The following is a 15,397-nucleotide window of genomic DNA, read 5'->3' as shown; positions in this document are numbered from 1 at the left end:
CATGTTTCCTTAAAGCTGCTCTTATGCAAAGGGAAAAAAGATTAGTCATTAGAAAGCAATATTGTTGTTAAAACAGTCCTGAAGATAATACTTAAATACTTGTTTTATTCTTTATTTGTATTTAAGGAATGGATTTATTAACAATTTTGCAATGTATATATTCAGATATTGCAGTAAAGGACATTGTGATGTTACTGATGAGTAGTGTTGAAGATTAACCCTTTTTTGTTCTCATATTAATAAAAAAATATATATTAAAAGTCACTGTTATGAAAACATTTTAATCTTTGTTTTATATATATAGCTTAATATATGTTTGTATTTATTTTATTTTATTTTATTTTTTTCATTTCAAGATTTGGATATTTGTGAGCACTAAATTTGAAAGAAAATAGACTCTAATACTGTTAAGCATTACATTGTTAACTGTTTAAATAAACCTTCACTGTGAAGTAACATTTGGGCTACTGTATTCGCTCTGAATTGGAAATGAAGTTATTTTTTTTAATATATAATCAGTCATGAACTAAAGTGGGCTGGTCTGCTTGAAACTCCAGGGGTCTCATGTATCAACGCTGTGTACGCACAAAAACTTTGCGTACGCCAGGTTTCATACTCAGAATCACTCACGTTTGGATTTACTATTGATGAAATGAACGTGGGAATGTGTGCAACTCCACGCCAGCTTTATGGCTGGCGTACGCACATTTTTTGTGTGTCTGTTTTATTTTCATTGGCGACTCCTAGAGGCAGTTGTGTTAAATTCCTCTCTACAAAGTGTCTGAGCCTTGCAATGGCAGCTGTATGAGACGGGTTCATCTAGCAGGTATAAAAGGTTTCCATACCATACAGTTGACCAGCTAAACATTAAAACACAATTTGCAGCGGTCGCCTGTTTTCCCAATGTAATCTGAGCTATCTACTGCACGCACATTGCTATAAAGACACTATCTGAAGATGAATTTGCATGCGTGAAACATTTCCATTCAATAAATGTGCAAATAAAATACGATGCACAAACTTATTAATGATTCCTACTTGTCTTTCTCGTGATAAATAGTTGGCAAAATCTGATATGTAGCGGGGGAAAAAAGATGAAAGAGTTCATCAGACGCTGGATTCGAACCGAGTTCATGCTCAAACGTGTCAAAACATGTTGACATGCGTCTTACAAGATGCGCCACTGAGACTGTTAAGGTTACAGCAACATTTTACACCTATAAACCACACTATTTCTTTTTTAATTCACTCAGTGCAATGTTCAGACCCAACTGTGTTAACCGCATCAGCTAAACTCCCCCACTCTATTTTTTCCTTTTGTTGTTAATTCCGGAGAACAAACTTGCAAATAACACCGTTTTTCTCCGCTCTACCTCCGAAAGCAGCACCTCCAATTCACATTCTGTTCAAAGTTTCTCTTTTTGCTTGTTTTTGCCATTGCTTTTTCGTTGGGTTTGCCAAAGTAGAGTCATTAGCATATTCATATGGGGGAGGAGGCAGGGAAGGGTTTTGTGCTCGTGCATGTTGCGCTCAGTTTCACGTTCATTCGGATGTACAAAAGAATATGTGTGATATTCGGCATACGCAGTGCGTACACAGATTTACAACTTTCTGCGTACGCAATGTTTTAGTATAGTTTCCACATAAGTCTTCGTACATGAGGCCCCAGGGCTGAAAAGAGTCCCATTCTGGCCCTGCCCTTGATGGATTCTTAGTTCAGTATTTTCAGTAAAAAAAAATTAGGGGTGATTTTTGATAACAACCTGTTGTTTGAAGTCCAGATTTTAAGCATCTGTAAAACTGCATTTTTTTTCATCTTAAAAAGTTGCAAAACTTCGACATATGCTATCAATGTCTGAAGCAGAAAAGTTTATTAATGCTTTCATAACCTCTCGATTACATTATTATAATGTGTTACTAGGCAGTTGCATTGTTGGCCTAATTACCAACTTCAGATCAAAATGCAGATGCTAGAGTGCTTTCTATAACAAAGAAATATTATCATATTACTCCAGTTCTTTTATTATTGCATTGGCTCCCTATTAAATGTTGTATACATTTTAATTGACTACCAACAAAGAACTAAATGGCTTAGCTCCCCAGTATTTGAGAGAGCTCCTGGTGAATTATGGCCCATCACGTCCTCTATGCTCAATTAATTCTGCACAATTGATTATTTTCAGAATATCAAAATCAACTGTAGGCAGCAGATCTTTCTCATATCTTGCACCTAAACTCTGGAACAGCCTTCCTGGCACATTTCGGGAAGCAGACACACTCTGTCAGTTTAAAACTAGATTACAACATCTATTTGCATTAGTAGACACATAAAACACAAATGCTTTTGAAATTCAAATCCTCTATAGGATTGCTAGTGTAACAGAGTTATTTTGGTAATATTATTTTCACTCAAAATCCTTTTTTTATTGAGTATAACTTTATTTTACTTCATTTGATATTATTATATATATATTATTTTATCGTTTTGAGTTCATACTTGTATATGAATTTCAAGATCTGTTCAAGTGTACTGTCACTTTAAGAGTGTATACTCGTTCGTGTGCGCGCTCATTCCTCTCTCAGTTCACTTTCTTCTGAGCTGAGAGAAGGTTGTCTCGTGGTAAACGGAGACATTAAACGTGTTTGACGGTTTGTTACAGGTCCATGTATTTATTATTTATTTATTTGTTACTTTGTCGCCCTCTTGTGTTTTGTTGCTTGTTGTGTTTTCATTTAGAGTTGATTTTCTCCGCACCTGCAGACAATTCACCATCTGCAATTAAAGAGCTCGGGATGCAGTGATTCAGTGACGGGGATTTGAGCTGCTGTCCAGACGCAGAGTTGTGCTCCTTTTTGTTCTCAGCCTGTGTTTATTGTGTTTTCTCCCCACACTTTATTTATATTTGGTTGTTTAAATAATAAAACCCCTAGACTAATCCGTTTGTGTTTTCCCCTTATTTAATGTTGTGACTGTGGTCGTAACATTTATTGGGGGCTCATCCAAAAAGTTTAGATTATGCATGTCAGCTGTTCAGTGTGGGAGGAGAGATATGTGGCCACTCCATTCATTTTGTGATTCTTCTGGATATGCTTTCGTGTAAGTGACCTCTTGCATCCCATATGTGAGTATTTGCCCTATTTAATTTAGTCGACAGGTAGGTTGTGGACCTGCCACTTTGTTATTTTGCCTTTCTTATTTTTGTGGTTATTCGGAGTGGAGGTACGCTTCAGAGCACTTGCTGCTGATCTATCAATTGGGTCAGTATGCAGTGTTCATGATTTCAGCGTTTAAAGTCGCCTCGAGCCCCTAACTCCGCTGAAGACTAGGGTAAAATATTGTGTTAAATGGGGTGAATACATTAGTTTTTTGGGGGGATTGCATTTGGTTACGATTTCGTAAATTTAAATTGATAACCTTTCAATTTCGTGTAATTTGTAGACTTAGTATTAAAATACAGCTTGACTGTGTGTGTGCGCGCGCGGCTGTATGTGTGTTTAAGTTGGAAAAATTTAATTTCGTTGATATTTTTGAGGTGAGTTAATGCTCTTTTGTTTAGATTATTTGATGGTTTAAATATTTGTAAACGTTTGGTTTAAAATATTTATAGTTAAAACCATTATTTAATTGTTTTGTGAGCATAACTGTGTATGTCGGAGATGGCGTCTATAGTAGACACAATTTCGCTCCTTCTGAAGAACTGCTTTTATCGTGCACAAAAGAGCAGTTATTGCAAATTGCAGAGTCTTTTGAAATTGAAATTGCTCCAAGACATAAGACTTTGAAGGAAACTCTACGAAATGTGTTAAAAGGTTATCTAATGGAATTAGGCGTTTTAGAAATGCCTGCAGAGACTGTTAGTCTTGTGGAGGAAGTGGCTGATCCTTCAGTAAGTGAAAACGCTATTCGATTGAGAGAATTGGCATTGAAAGAAAAAGAAATTGAGTTAGAAAATGCTAAATTCGAGTTGCGAAAGCATGAAATCGATCATCAATATGAACTAAAGCGTATGGAATTAGAGATGAGCGGAAAAAGTGTAGTCTCTAATGAATTTGATGTTGGTCGAAATCGGAGTATGGTTCCTCCTTTTTGTGAAAAGGATGTTGAGAAATATTTTTGTCATTTTGAGAGTCGCTGCTTCTTTAAAGTGGCTGAAAAATGTGTGGTAAGAAGCATACACTTAGTTGTCTATTGAAGAAACGGCTGACTATAAGCTGGTGAAAGCTGCTATATTGAGAGCATACAAGTTAGTTCCGGAAGCATATCGGCAGTGTTTTCGGCATTATGCAAAGGTTTCAAATCAGTCTTATGTCGAGTTTGCACAAGAGAAAGAGATGTTGTTTGACCGGTGGTGCAGGTCTCAAAAAGCCGAGAGTAAAGAACAAGTGAGACAACTTATTCTTTTGGAGGAGTTTAAAAATTGTGTACCATCTGCTCTTTCTACTTACCTTAATGAACAGTAGGTTGATGCGCTCCACAAAGCTGCCAATTTGGCAAATGACTTTGTTTTAACGCACAAAATCACTTTTAAAGAGAGACCGCGAGAGAGAGTTTTTGCTGAAGCACCTGTTTCCCCACCTAGTAAATCACTCCGCATTAGGTCCACTGTTTCGACTGATGAAAGGGCTTGTTTTTATTGCAAAAATTCTGGTCATTTAATTGCAAGTTGTCCAGTGTTGAGGAAGAAAGGGAAAGTGAAACATGTTGGGTTAATTTCTGTTGACTCTAGTTCAAATTTTAACTGTACGTCCGAGTCCGATTTTAATTACACTAAAGATGATTATGCGCCTTTCTTGCACTATGGAACTGTGTCCATTTCCAGCATGACTAAGCCTGTGCCTGTACACATTTTGCGGGATACTGGAGCAAGTCTTTCCATAATTTTGGAAGGAGTTTTGCCATTATCAGAGGAAACTGCCACTGGTAGCGCAGTATTAGTGTGCGGTCTTGAGATGGGACTTGCTGATGTTCCGCTGCATAAATTGCACTGCATGTGCATGACTACACGTTTCCCAGAGGCAATTCCTTTACGTTCTGTAACCACTAGAGCGATCACCAAAGCGTTGGTCAAGTTTTTTACGCTATTTGGTTTGCCAAAAATTCTTCAGTGTGATCAAGGAATGAATTTTACATCTCGAATGTTTTCTCAAGTACTTAAACGACTCGGTATAAAACATAACGTCTCCACTGCGTATCATCCAGAAAGTCAAGGTGCTTTGGAGAGGTTTCATCAGACTTTAAAGTCTATGTTGCGTACGTACTGTTTTGAGCTTGAATAAGATTGGGAGGAAGGACTTCCGTGGTTGCTTTTCGCTTCACGAGAGGTAATTCAAGTATCACTGGGCTTTAGTCCTGCAGAGCTTGTGTTTGGCTACAATTTGCGCTGTGCTTTGGCCGTATTGAAAGAGAGGTGGCTCTCTGATTCAAAAAGCACCACTGTACCGGAGTATATTTCACAGTTTCGTACACGTCTATACAGAGTTTGGGAATTGGCAAAGCAAAACCTTGAAAAATCACAAGATGAAAACTTGGTCCTTACAAGATCAAAAGAAAACTGTCAGATCGAGATTACGTTATCCATACACTCGATCGTCGAAAAAGTCTGAGAGTTTGTCATGTAAACATGATTAAACCCTACTATGAGAGAAAGTCAGATCCGGAAAAAGTTGAAAACATTGTACACTTACCTGTTCAAGAGTCGCTATCTGTGGGTGTGTTTACATCTGAACCAGTCGATAAAAAAAAAGATGTATAACCATCTAGATGTATCGTTGAGGGTAGGCTGAAAAACTCTGAGATGCTCGCAAATTTAACTAGCAAACTACCACACTTGAGTCAAACTGAGAAAGCTAAAGTCATTGGGTTAGTGAGAAGTTTCCCAATGTTGTCCAGTGACATTCCTGGTTTAACCTCGGTGATTGAGCATGATATTGATGTTGGTTTTACCCAGCCAATTAAACAACATCCATATCATGTTAATTCACTTAAAAGGTCGCTTCTGCAGAAAGTTGAGTATATAATGGAAAATCACATCGCTGAGTCTAGTACTAGTCCATGGAGTTCACCGTGTTTGCTGGTAGAAAAATCTGATGGCACATTTAGATTTTGTACGGATTATCGTTGTGTAAATGCCATAACAAAAAGTGATTGCTATCCTTTGCCAAGAATAGATGATTGTGTGGACCGTGTAGGTTCTGCTACATACGTTTCGAAACTTGATCTATTTAAGGGATATTGGCAAGTGGGGTTAAGTGAACGTGCAAGAGAAATATCAGCATTCGTCACCCCGGATGCTTTTCTTAATTATAGGGTCATGGCATTCGGGATGAAAAACGCTCCAAGCACTTTGCAATGGCTCGTTAACATCGTGTTGGCCGGTGTTCCAAATTGCGAAGCGTACCTGGATGACGTAGTGATGTATAGTTCTACATGGCAAGAGCACATGAGTTTGCTTCGACAAGTTTTTAATCGATTGGCAGACGCTAAGCTTACCGTTAACTTGGCCAAATGTGAATTTGGTAAAGCCACTATTGATTACCTGGGAAAAGTTATTGGTAATGGTGAAGTGCGCCCAGTTGCTGCTAAGGTGACTGAAATTTGTGATTTTCCCTCTCCGAAGGACTGTAAGCAATTGTGTCGTTTTCTTGGTATGGTAGGTTACTACCGTTCATTCTGTAAGAACTTTGCAACGGTTGTTTCTCCGCTAACCGATCTGTTGAGTCCAAAGATCCAATTTGAGTGGTCCGATGCATGCCAATGTGCATTTGAGAATGTAAAGTCTTTGTTGATTTCAGCTCCAGTGTTGGCTGCTCCAGATTATTTGAAGCCATTCAGTCTTGCAGTGGATGCAAGCGATGTTGGTGTGGGAGCTGTCCTCCAGCAAAGAGGTGCTGATGAAGTGGAACATACAGTTTGTTACTTTTCGAAGAAGTTTACTTCTACTCAACGGAAGTATTCTACCATTGAAAAGGAGGCATTGCAATGGTTCTTGCCATCCAACATTTTGAAGTTTATCTGTCCAATTATCATCCGATTGTTGTATATTGTGACCACAACCCTCTCACTTTCTTGAACACTATGCGTAACTCTAATCAGTGTCTTATGCGCTGGAGTTTATTCTTGCAGCCCTACGACCTTGACATTAAGCATGTCCGAGGTTGTGACAACGTGGTGGCTGATACACTGTCCCGGTTGGAAAGTGGTTAAGGTGCATGATATGGTGTTCGGGAAAAGGGTGTTTGGAAATAGTCTTTGAATTGGTTTGTGTTTTGGTGGTGATGGAAACACTTTTGGGGGATAAAGGTGTTACATGTCCATGTATTTATTATTTATTTATTTGTTACTTTGTCGCCCTCTTGTGTTTTGTTGCTGGTTGTGTTTTTATTTAGAGTTGATTTTCTCCGCACCTGCAGACAATTCACCATCGGCAATTTAAGAGCTCGCGTTGCAGTGATTCAGTGACAGGGATTTGAGCGGGCGTCCAGATGCGGAGTTGTTCTCAGCCTGTGTTTATTGTTTTTTCTCCCCACACTTTATTTATATTTGGTTGTTTAATTAATAAAACTCCTAGACTGATCCGTTTGTGTTTTCCCCTCATTTAATGTTGTGAGTGTGGTCGTAACACGGTTGATGGTATATTTTAAATCTAAAATGTTTGTTGCTTCGCTAAACATACTCTGTGATGTGGAAATATGAAACTGTGGTTCTAAATGATTGTTGTAAATATTACATGTTTAATGCTTTGTTTATTCTCCACAAATAAACATGTAGAAAATTATAATAATAATGTAGATTAACTTGCACGCATATCCACATTAATAATCTGTAACAAATTGTAATGTAGATTAAAGTGCTCGCATATCTACACCATTATTACTGCAGTAAATTAGCTCAAGGTTGTTCTTCCCACGCCTTTACCGCCGTTATAATGTTGTGAGTTATGATTTAGATTTCAATGCTCGCATACCTTCTGGAACATTATATAGTGGACTAGCTTAGCGGGAGGAAGATTCATTTGAACGGGGCTTCAAATGAACGGGGCTTCAAATGAATCGACTCTTTTGATCCGAACAAACGAATCGTTCAGCGATGCTATCAACATAAAGTTTGAGCAGGATAGCAAGATCAAAGTTTAAGACATTAGATTCATTAATAAACACAGGCACCTTTCTTTATACAACATCTAACAGAAACTAACACCTAACACAAACACACATCCATACAAGCATAGGGAAGAGTAGCAAACGTGAGGTAAGAGGTTGAGAGGATGTAATGATGGGAAAACCTCAAGAGTTTGTAAGCACAAACCAAGCAAACCAAACGTAATCAAATTCAATATAACCCTTCTATTGTCTCTTTAGGGTTGAATTTAGTTCACACCAGTTTAGATGTTGGCGAGAAAGGTGATACTTGCGGTCTGTTCGTGATGTCCAAGCTCCTGATGTTAAGCATGTGGTTGGCTGGCTGTTCCTTTGTTCCAAATCGGGACAAAAATATTACAGTCTCTTAAAACGTTAATATGTTGCACTTATATTAAAATTAAATGTCAACGATTGATTTGTACAGCGAGTAAGCTTTTCGAAAAGTCCAAACTTGAACAGTATAAGAGGTTGTTTAGCCTAGGTACAGTTAAACATTATATGCAGGGGTATTAAAACCAAAAATATTAATACAAGAGAAAGGGAAACTTTGCAAAACATATGATTAAACAAAGAGAGTAAAGTTTATATGAAAACATCAGTGTTAAACAAGCATTTTAAAGAGTCCTTTGTAAGCTGTTCCTGTGTTTAATGCCGCATGGCACATTCCTTTGGGTCGTAAATACCTTGGAATCAGGTTTCGAGTCTTCTCTGGGCAAAGTTGGCTTGGTTGTGGAATAAAAAGCAAAATAGTTATGTGTCTGGTCGGCCATATTCATTACATTGTGATTTGAGATCGTTTGCATTTGTGAGTGAGATAAGCACATATTAGCATGCTATAATTACTCCCCGTGTGCCTAAAGGTTGTTTAATGAAGATAACACAATCACAAAATGCATGTTTTCAACATATTTTCCATTTGTGCAGAAAATAAAGACAGTGCAAGCGGTAAGAGGTTTGGAGTTCTTTATTGAAAAAACAACAACACAACGCAGGGTTGTTGGCATTCCACTCGTGTGGGACCCGTTATACTAGTCAACATTATTTAGAGCAACCAGGGCTGGGAACACTTTCTAAAAGACATTATAATTTGAAAGGAAACTGCACTTTTGTTACTGAGGTTCCTGAGGTTTCATTAATCCTGGACCAGGCCGTATCATGAGCAACTGCTGTGGTGGTCATGGAGGAGTGGAGAGCATGAGACTGAATCCTGTAAGACCCCAGTGACAGACGAGTTCTTGCATTGATTCTGAAGGACCAGCCTGTACATCAGCCTGTGATCTCTCCCACCTGCAGCTTCTCCACGATGGAGGGCATTACAGTAAACCACCCTGCTGCTGATAAAAGCATGAACAAGTTTCTCTAAGTCTTCACTGGAAACAAAGCATCAGATTCTTGCAATGTTTTTAAGATGATAATATGCTGATTTACTAACTGCTTTGACATGATTATTGAAACTGAGATCTGACTCCAGTCACACTAAGATTCTTGACCTTATTTTTGGTTGTTTGACCTTTAGTGCCAAGGTACACATTCACCTTGAAAACTTTATCTTTATTCCCAAATGCAGTAACTTAATTAATGAGACGCGGTTTAAAACAAACGTCCTGAATCTTGTGGAGTCACTTCCAATGTATCTTAAAACTGTGGTGCTGTCAGTCCAAAAATGGACTCCAGTATATCTTAACAGCAACAGTGACTGCTGTCATTTCCGTTCTTGGCATAGTAACCTGCTTGGGCAGCACCACTTTGCACTTTCCCATCATAAAAGATGCAGGTCCTTTGATTATAACCATTTGTCAGCAATAGATTGTTGATAAGTTGCAGTCCAGTAACCATCCTCGCTGGCATCTGCAAAGGGCAACCTGATAAAACTTTGACTCTATGTCAGCCATCATTGCTATCAGTTCCTCATGGAACCTCCAATAAGCGTATTGATGAGGTTAGGCCCCTAAAGTTTGGGGTTGTTCAAATAGAATCCTTGCTAGGATGCATTGCAGTCAGAAACAACATGGGTTGTCTTCTTTTTCTGATGATAAACCCCATGGTTGGAGGATGTACCATAGGGGTGTCAAAATTAATCGTTTCTTCGATGCACCCGATGCAGATGCGGACAATTCGGTATCGGTTCAGTAATAATCATAACCGGTTATTACTGACATCATTTACCGCATATGCGCTCTGTCGCGAGGGAGGCGATCGCGAGTATTTACAACGCTCTAACTACTTAATACTCATGAACTGTGCACAATTTCACTGTGTGAGTTTGAGAATGAAAGTAGCCTACTCCATTTCTCTCTCTCTCGCTCGCTCTCGCTCTGTCTCTCTTTCTCACAAAAACACAGTGGCCCATTTGACCTTCTGGGGTGGCTTTTCTTCTCCTCTCGGCTGTTTGACAGCGTTACTTTTGGATACAGAAACGAGCGCGTGTCTGCAGAGTTTTCTCCACCGTGTCTATCATACATCAGCTGTGAGATTCCCGCTGCCGCATGCCGCTTATCATTCATCTGAAGAGCGCAGCGCACAAGAGCCAATCACAACCCAATAAATCCCAATCAAAGGGGTGTAAGAGAACTAGACAAGGATCAGATATTGAGCTGGATATTTATATTTGTTTATAATATTTGCTTAATGCTCGTTTTTTTCAAAGTTACAGTTTATATATCTGACTGTTTGTATTAAATGACACAATTGTATTACAAATAATAACCTATAAATATAAATATATTCATACATTTTAATACAAGAGCTGCTGCTGTGAAAAAAATATAAAATCATCGTCAATGCACTGTGATGCACCGAAATATCGAATTGAACCGAATCGATGGCATGATAATCGTAACCGAACCGAACCGTGAGACTCGTGTAGGTTCACAGCTCTAATGTACCACACCCTTCCTTCATCACGATGCATACTTTGCATAATTTTCTCAATGTACCCTTTCTCAATAATATTGTTCAGAAATTCAGTGTAGTTTTCATGAAATTCAGGATTTATTTTGAGTCTCCTGAGACGCTGTTCGGCTACATCCCTGTTGTTCGGCATCTTGAGCTTTTCAAGTGCACCCTCATGCAATAGTAACCATCTAGGAACTGAGTAGACTGTGTCTCAGACATCACAAACCATAGGTCTTCTAGAGACATTTCAGAATTGTCATCACAGCGACTTTTAGGTAAGTCAGTATTATACTGCCTCACCAGCAAATCTTCAATCTTCCATAGATATGCAATTCACTGTATAGCTCTGTATATCGGATTTCCTCATCTTTACACTTTCTTCCTTCGGTCCATTAACTATCAAGTCGAGAACCATGTTCACTGCATAAGGAACATCACTTATGCTGTTTAGCACTTTCTATGGCTCCATGGCCTATAAGCATTTATTTCTGTAAGAAGTCCAACTGCAGCCTCAATTTGTGGTAGATGAACTTCATGGAGGTAATGCTATTTCTCAATATCCTTCTGCTAAGGAACATTTCCTCCTTTCACAGGTAAGTGCCGCTGAGTCAATACATGCCATATTTGACAGTAAGTATCCTTGCACCTTTCTTTGTTGACCCATAGTACAAAGCACAACATCTGTCTTTTTGCGCTGTATATTCAGCTGATTCATGAGTTCCTCAGTGCAAAAGGTGGTAGTGCTGCCCGGGTCTAGGAAAGCATAAGTCTCTATGGATTTATCAACTCTTTTTTTGATTTCACCTTTACAGGTGTAATGGAAAAGATGCACTCACCATTAACGCCAGCCTCATTTTAATCACAAGTTTCCTGACCTAGTGAGGAAAGAGCGTTTGAAACTGCATAGTCAGACTTTTCATAAACCTTTTCTTCTTATTTGACCACATGCAATACAACTATATGTTTTAGTGATCAATCTGGGCATGATATTCTCCTCTTAAAATCTTTACTTATGTGTCCTTGTGGCAGCCAAAACACTGACCCTTACTTTTCAGAAATTGAATTCTGTCTTTGTATTCGTGTTTTTTGAGCTTCATGCAGGAATCAAGTGTGTGCTCCTTATTACAGAATAAGCAAGCTCTTCGAATCATTAATCTGATTTCTCTGTATTCTGCTTTTTCAGCTGTAAGTATTCAACATTTCTTTAACAAATGGGGAGACATTTGTGGCAAAAATACTTTTTTTGAAACTGTTTTTCCTTGAGTTCTTTCCCACTAGAAAACTGACCATTCCTTTTCTTTCAACCTTTACATCTTAGATGTCTCCAAAAAGCATGTAATTCCGAACTTTTTCTGAATTAAAGTCAATGAAGTTGACCAAATCTTCAGAAAGTCAAAGGCTGCGTTTCTCAACCTTCTCTAAATCTGAATATCGGCACTTCTCTTTGAGATAGCTGGGATAAGCTCTGCTGCTTAACCAGCATGTCAGTTATTTTGTTTAGTTGTTGCATTACTTCCTATATTTCCGACTGTTTATCTGTTTGCTACGCTCTTCTAGCGCTGAACCTTTAAAATTTTACTCTGTAAACTTGATGCGATCTGGCGGCACTTCTTTTAGCCATTATGCCCTAAAAATTTGGAACTGTCTCCCTCTTTAAGAGAAAAAAATACCCTAGTAATTGTTTTTAACAAGCGTGTTAAGACACATCTATTTAAAATTGCGTATGAATACATAAGCTTTTAAGGTGTATGCATTTTATCTATATTGTTGTAGGTTTATGTGTGTATGTATGGTGTGTGCTTGCATTTGTAAGGACTATTGTGTGCGTGATCATGTGGATATATGCTTATATTTTGTGTACTTGAATGCTTTTATCCGAGTATATGTGACAAGTTTATGTGGTCTATTTTAACACTTTTTTGTTGTTGTTTGTGAGGCACTTTGAGTTGCATGTATGTTGGAAAAGTGCTATACAAATAACATTTATTATTATTACTTTAAACAGACATCAGCCATCGTCAACTGTTCGTTGATTGCCTCTATGATCTAGTGTCTGTTGAGCGAGTAGCACTTTGATCCTGATGAATGAACAATTTAGCATTCAGTTTTTTTAAACTGACAAACTATGGGTAAAAAAAACTCATTAAATTCCTTTTTAACCGTTTTTACATTTTATTTAACTTGCATTAATATGTAAAGTTTGTTTGTTTCGCAAGTTAAAAGTGACAGTTTCCCTTGTCTTACATTCCTAAGTAGATTTATTTTCTCCTCTGCTGCTCTAGCAGTAGGCTTTGGCACCCCCTTGTGGCCAATGTCTTTGACGTTTGAATGTACTACAGGGTTCCCGCGGGTCCTTAAAAAGTCTTAAAAAGTCTTCAATTAAAATCCGGAAAATTAAGGTCTTAAATTTTACCATAAAGTGGCTGTAGGTATAAAATTTTTATATATAGGCGCGGTAATGCACTGCACCTGTGGTCCACTGATTACAGCTGAGCGGTGCTGCGCACGGCAAGGCTGGTGACAGCGTACACGTGACCACCCAGCTGATAAGGTAAACACAACTGACAGCAACGCGACTCTAACACAGACACAGAGACACCCAACACACACACTCATACACGCATATACGTAAAACGCATAACGCACCACACCGCACACACACACATACACACACGCAGACACATCATAGAAGAACAGACAGATCCACAATCGTGACAGTCACTTACTGCCATAGCAACAGTAAACATTCACTTAAGAGTTAACGTAATGAGCTGTAAGTAGATGTGCAGAAACAAGCTATGTTTGTAAATACACAAATATATGTTGTATTTTACCACAATGTACATGATTTTACCAGTTAGTAATCCTATGAAAAATAATTTATTTAATAAGTAAAATTTACCATTACATTTATAGGCCACGCACAAGGAAGACCCCTGTGACCATATACTGACTTGAAAAGAGCACATATTAACCAGCACTATTGTTATAATCTGCATAATAGCTTAATCTGCAGGTATTTTAATATCAAAGCTCACATTTTTAATGTACGAAGGCATCCTGTATCATAACTAATGTCTGTCATTTGCAATAAAATAAATCTGAATTGAGCTCACTGAACATAAAACCATATAACGTTACCCATTATACAATGATTATCGTTAATTATGTTTATAATTACATTTCTGTATGTTTGCATTTTATTGTTGTGGATTACTTGGCACATTGAATTTATTTATTTACTTTTTTTTTTTTTTTTAACAAATGTGCAGGAAGGTACTAAGGACCTAAATCTGAACAACATGCTCTCACTATCAATGGATGGGCCTGCTGTAAACTGGAAGTTTGTTAAACTCTTACAAGAGGAACACAGAGAGCAGTGTGGTGGAGCCCAACTACAAATAATTGGGAGTTGTGGCCTTCACACGATGCACAACTCATTCAAGAATGGCTTTGCAGTGTGGCAAGTTGAGAAAGTCCTGCACTACCTGTTTCATTGTGCACCTGCAAGGAGAGAGGACTTTGTGTTAATGACAAAGTGTGGTATGTTTCCTCTGCCATTTTGCCTACATCGATGGCTGGAAAACATTCCAGCAGTGGAGCGAGCCATTGAAATTTGGCCATATATTGTCACCTATGTGGATCAAGTCAAAGCCAAGAAGCTCCCCAATCCAAGGTCATCGTCATAAGACACCATCGCAGAAGCCCGGATGGATCACTTCATCTTGGCAAAGTTACACTTCTTCATGATTGTCTCAAGAAGTTTTCAACCATTTCTCACCAAGTACCAGACAGATGCCCCGATGATTCCCTTCCTTGGCAGAGATTTGGAGGATCTAATCAGGGTAGGCCCAATGACTACTAAAAGTATATTAATGGTTTAATCATTCAAGCACCTTCATTTACAGAGGATATGAACAATAAAACAAAGTACTAAGTTTTCAGCATAATGATGTTTGTAGAAAGTATTGTAAATACTGTAATACTTTTTCCAATTTTGAATATAATTATTATGCTTGTGCTATTCTATTTTCAGAGCCTTCTTAGGCGCTTCATAAAGCGAGACGTCCAAGTTGATGTTTACCCAGTAAAACTGGTCAAGCTTGATGTGACAGACCAAAAGCTTTGGGTCAATCCAAAGCAAGTGGACATTGGCATGGGAGCCACAGCTGCCCTCAAGTTAAAATTTATCTTAGATTACCTTATTATGTGCTATATGCGCTGCAAAGGCACTTGACTAGTGAAGTATTTATGTTGAGAAATTAAAAGATCAGATTAATTGTTTTGACATCAGCCAGACCTATTATCTGGATCTGTCAAATGTTGTAGTTTAAGTTACACATTGGGAGAGTTTTTTTTTTAA

The 15,397-nt window shown here is 38.2% G+C and overlaps 1 pseudogene; it reads left to right on the top strand.

The window, feature by feature from the left end:
* Positions 1-14,312: 14,312 nt before the first annotated feature.
* Positions 14,313-15,279, top strand: LOC147836343 (uncharacterized; annotated as a pseudogene).
* Positions 15,280-15,397: the final 118 nt, after the last annotated feature.

This window comes from Danio rerio, chromosome 6, assembly GCF_052040795.2.
Source record: "Danio rerio strain M-AB ecotype USA chromosome 6, GRCz13ab, whole genome shotgun sequence".
Taxonomy (NCBI): Eukaryota; Metazoa; Chordata; class Actinopteri; order Cypriniformes; family Danionidae; genus Danio; species Danio rerio.
The sequence above is the reverse complement of the archived record's forward strand: the minus strand, read 5'-3'. Positions and strand labels throughout refer to the sequence as shown.